This window comes from Frankliniella occidentalis, unplaced genomic scaffold, assembly GCF_000697945.3.
Source record: "Frankliniella occidentalis isolate FOCC.00 unplaced genomic scaffold, Focc_3.1 Scaffold21, whole genome shotgun sequence".
Lineage (NCBI taxonomy): Eukaryota > Metazoa > Arthropoda > Insecta > Thysanoptera > Thripidae > Frankliniella > Frankliniella occidentalis.
Window position 1 is genome coordinate 410,096 of NW_026267151.1, and position 5,206 is coordinate 415,301.

Here is a 5,206-nt window from a genome sequence, read left to right on the forward strand (position 1 = left end):
AGAGCACGCAGCACGCGGCCCGCGCCAGCGAACGCTAATATTTGCACACGTTTCTTCATGCGACTTCCGCTCGGAAAATAATAATAATAATGTCGATGATGATTGGGGAAAGAAAGGACATTCATAAACAACAACAGAAATTAGCAATTCCTCGGATGGTGCAGGTTGGAGTAAGTAGTGATGAGCTTAGCGAAAGGTAAGGGGGTTTGGGGAGAGGCGCGTGGAATCGGCGGGCGAGAGATGTACTGGGCAGGGACCAGCCTGCGGAGGCCTGGGGGAAGTCCCCATGCGAAATTACGACACACGATGTGCAGTTGACATAAAAAGGTAGGGGGGAAAGGACATAAATGTTTTCCCCTCCTCATACAAAAATTCCTATGGCGAAATAATTCGAGCAAGTAGTATGCTGCTGCTGGGAGAAAAGGCGTCAGGCAAAAGAACCTCGAGAGGGCCGGCAGCAGCACCAGGTGGGGCGGTGCTGTTGATGCACCTCGGCTGTCGCCAGGTCACCCCACCCCCTCCCCACCAACCTCAAGCAAAATTAAACCGGGCTCCGTCACAGCGGAACAAGGTTATTCTAGTTACGACTTGCTTTTTCTTTTTTCTCTCTCCACCTTGCGCGTGGGCGGCGGAGGGCTGGGTGGCGTCATGGCTCCTCCGCCTGGTTTTACAGCAAACAATATGCTCCACTTTTTACGCGACATAACGTACGAAACGCAACGCGCAGCGCACCGGCGGCGTATTGTCGGGGGGCGGCCAAATCCCTCCCCGGGGGCAGAGCGGGGGTGGAGCTGGCGGGGCGGGGCGGGGCTGCGCAGAGCGAGGCCGCTTGCGACGGCGACGCAGCAGTGTATTGTTTCGGTTGCAGCGGGCCAGAATTCACAGCAAAGTATTCAAGAGCAGACTCTGCTTCAAGGAAAACTGAGAAAAACAGAGAAGACATTCCGGGGAGGACGAGGAAGAGGCGAGAAGAGAGCGAGTGAATGAGTGTGAGAGAGAGAGAGAGAAAGGGAGGGAGAGAAAGGAGAGAGGCGAGAGAGCGCGGCTGGCTTTTTAAATCGACGCGCGAAACAATAACGCACGTCAGTCGGGGCGATGAGCAAGACTGGTGGGATTGGCGGGGGATGGACGTCTGGGAGGAGGGTGTGGGGACGGGAAGGGGAAGGGGAAGGGGGAGTGACGTCGTGAGCAGAGTGCAAACAGCTTATTGCCTGTTCGCCAGGGGGAGGCCGCACCGCGCCCGCCGCCGCCGCGGAGGAGGAAGAAGAGGGCGAAAAGCAACAACAAATAATACGGGGGGGAAATATAAGCATTGCCGTTTTGCGTGGCGCCGAGGTGAAGTGAGGAGTTAGTGCGCAGCGAACACACATACACACGTACCGGGTGTTTCTTGGCACGCCGCAGGGCACACGGGTTTGCCTGCTCACAGGGGCGAGCCATGGGGCAGGTACTTGCCTCCCCTTTAGCTACTGTGAGTAAAGGCTGTCCCGCCCGCAACTTGCACGCAAGAGAAGCCGAAAAATATACCCGGTACGACCGTAAATATCAGTGCACCTCGGCCGCAGCTCGAAAATCTAACGATGGTTTCAGATCAGATTGGGTTGTTTATTGTTGTGGTTTTTCACAATTTTGCAAGGAAAACGAAAATTTCAGAGAACACACGGCAGGGGCAGCCGCAGCCTAGTCCCCGTGCACGTCAGTACTTGTCAGTACCTCGGTAGGGGCTGCCTGCTGAAATAGGGTAGGCACGCGCCGACATCGCTCAAGGCTGTCAGCCGCCCCCGCCGGCCTGTCAGACACCCTACCCCTCTGCCCCCCTTCTCCGCCACCGGGAAAAAGGAACACGTCTGACGTTAAAAAATTCGACGCAGAAATTTTGACGCTTCTCCACCTCCTTCTCTCTTTCTTCCGCCTGGGCGTTGCGGAGCGGCGTGACGTGGCGCGCCCCGCGGACGGGACGCGGCCCCACGTCCGAGGAATATAAGGGGCTCAGCGAAAGCATGTGGGGGAGGAGGACGGGAGAATTAGGGTGTGTGTCGGTGGTGCCCCGCCCCGCCCCGCCCCGCCCCGCATTGCCCGGCCACGCCCCCCTGCGGAGCTGCGCCAGCGCCGGGGCGGCGTGCAAGAAACGGATATCCCCCAGGGGAAGCTCTTTTTAATCTACCGCACCGGAACTTATGATAGATTGTAACTGTACTGGCGCGCTATATGAAGCGCCACGCACGCCGCCGCCCTCCGCCTCGCCTCCCTCCGCCTCGCCTCCCTCCCCAGCGGCGGCCCCGGTGGGCCGTGCAGGCGGCGGGCGGGGCGGAGCGGGGCGGAGGAGGGCCCCGCGCAGTAAACTTACGCCGTATTGTCTGTACTGTCTATTCCGATCGGCGAAAGGGGGGGGGGGGGGGGGGGGGAGCAGTGACCTGGGAGGAAACGGAACGGAGTGCTGGGCGGGCCGGCGATGTGTCTCCTGATCAGGCTGCACGCCAACGCGAGAAGTTTATCTCGGGGGAAGGACAACAGCCCGGGGCGGGGCGGGGCGGGGGTGGTCCATCTTACCGCACGTCCAACTCATCTCCTAACTAAGCGCAGATCCCGCTTCGCCAGCGTTCCCGGTCCTGGAGCCCCGCGGCTTTCTTCCCCGGGTCTCTGGATCTGGACCGTGGCCGGCCACGCCACGCCACGCCAGCGGTGCCACGGCGCACCCCGAAGAGTCACGAGGAAACTTGGATCACTTCGGATTCTGTTTTCGTTTGTCTTCACTTATTTCCAGGCTGCGCGGCGCTTGCGCGAGGGTCCGGCCCGCGGTCCTCCGCCGGTCCTCCTCCGGGCGGCTCCGGCGGGCGGGTCACGGAGTTGAGGGACGTGACACTCGGCCGTGTTGTCGTGTCGCGAGTTGATCTTTACACTAGACGCCGGAGGAGCAGGGGAAAGAAAGTTCAGAGAGTCTCCCCGCCTCCAGCCCTCCGGCGCGCCCTCCCCCTTCTCCCAAAGAGCCACATTTCTCCCGATGTAAAAAAAAAGAAGAGGAGCGAGACGGCGAAAGAAAGAAAGCAAATTTATCTTTGGGAGTAACGCAAAATAAACTGTCTTGGAAGGAATGCAAAATGTTTCCCGGTCTTAGCCGAGCCGGGGCTTTCAATTAAGCTCGCGAGAGTGCAGAGTTCTTCCTCCGCCGCTTTTTAAAGCGATCAAACAGCGCGGCGGCGGCCCCCGGCTGCCGGTCGGCCTTGCTGTTCTATTGGTTTTAAAAGTATGCTTAGCGTCCGCGGCAGCAAGCGACGCGCTGTAATGAGCTTACCGCCAGGGGGGAGGCGACAGGGGGGCGGCGGGGGCGGCCGCAAAGTGAAAGGTGCGCGAGTAGCATCACGATGCAAAGCCTGTCCGCGCCCCGCGCCCTGCGGCCTATGCCTTGCCCTCGCCCGCCCCGGGCCTCTTGAGCAAAGTTCTTCACCGTAAAAACGAGATTGGGACCCCGAGCCGCCGCCTTGTAGAGCCTCCTCGATACGGGGGGAAGGAGACCATCACCGGCGCCTCTGCCTCCTTTGGGTCGGCCCGGCCCGGCCCGCACATCATCCAGCGACACAAAGCAAAAGTTAATTGCTTCCCGTGCTTTTAATAAATTCCTCAGCGAGGGGCCGGCGCGGCGTGGCGTGGCGCACACACCGCCGGAATGCTGATGTTCCCAAGGACCGGCGGCCGAGCCGAGCGCCGCGCAGAGGGTAGGGTAGGGTCGGGTACCGGGCCGGCCCCCCTACGCGGCCGGGCTAGGCCACACGCTGCGCGCGCCCGCGCGCCGGGACTGCCGGGGCGCGCGGTGCAGGGGCCCGGGGCCCGGGGCCCAGCCAGGCCGCACCCACTGTAATTGGGTTCCGGGGAGCCTCCTATACCGCTCCGACGGGCGAGAGTAAGAGTAGCGAGACGGGACTGCAGAGGGTGACAGAGGAGAGAGAGAGAGAGAGCGAACGAGAAAGAGAGAGAGAGAGCTACAGAGGATTCAGAAAGGAGGGCTCTTCAAATACAATTGTAATTGAATAGAGAATGCGTTATTTACTACAACTGCACACCTTCTATGGCATAGAGCACGCCATCTCGTGCGTACATAAAGGGTGTTCAGGAAATGCTGCATACAATTACACAATTTTGGTTTGCAGGGGGGGGGGGGGGTCGGGGGCGGCAGTGGCTTTTGGCCGCCCGAACGACTGAGGCGTTGGGCCGGAAAAGAATTTATGGAGGAGACGTGTTGCGACAGAGTGATGGGAGCCGCCGCGCGGGCGGGGATGAGAGGGGCATCCGTCTCTCTCTCTCTCTCTCTCTCTCGCGCGCACGCGCGCACACACACGAGCGCGCGCGTGTGCGCGAGGCTTTGTGTCAGACGCACGCTGGTTTGGCGGCGCCCGGGGCAGCAGCAATCGATTTGCCACTCTGTGCAGCGGTGTGTGTCGGGCCGCGCGGCTGCAGCGCCGCCGGGTGATGCCGCGCTGTCATAGCGCCCCGGCCCGTCCAGGCCCACAAAGAAGGGGTCCGGCGCCTGTCCTGCCCAGGGCCGGGGGCGATTTAATTGGAAACTAGCCGTGGCGGCACCGCGCGAGACCGTGGGGACCGGGCGGCGGGGACCGGACCAACGGGGACCCACCACGAAGGGTGGGATGGGGGCGGACCCGGCCGCCCAGGGACATTACCGACCCGACCCCGACCGCAGGGGCCTCGGACACTGGAGTGAGCACGGAGTGGTAGCCAACGGCCTTCAATTCTTTTCCTCTTTTCCTTCACAAGATTACGAAAGCGTACGGAGCTTTACACCAAATTCTTTATAATTTTTATACAAAGCAACTGGGGTACCTAAAGCTTTCCAGCCTTTGGTTCGTGAGTAAAATCAAAGCGGTAGTAAAGACAATTGATTTGCTATACAATTGGAAAGGTTTACACCAGAGGGCGCAGAGACCGCTGCCAGTTGCTCCGTTCAGGATCTTAAAGTCCACCTGCAGCTTGTTGGTTGTTTCGGTTAGAAGAGCTGGAAAAGCTGCCCGGACCCATCAAGGATCTATGCCTCAGCGTCGTAGTCCTAGAAAATTGTCGCCTCCGCAATTTCTTTCATTGTTTGCGAGAATGGAGAAGAAAGGGCGAGAGAAAGGGTAGGGAGAGAGATGAAGATAGAGCTAAAAGAAGCAGTTGATTGTAGCGCGCGTGAGCTGGGGAAAAGAGAGAGAGAGAG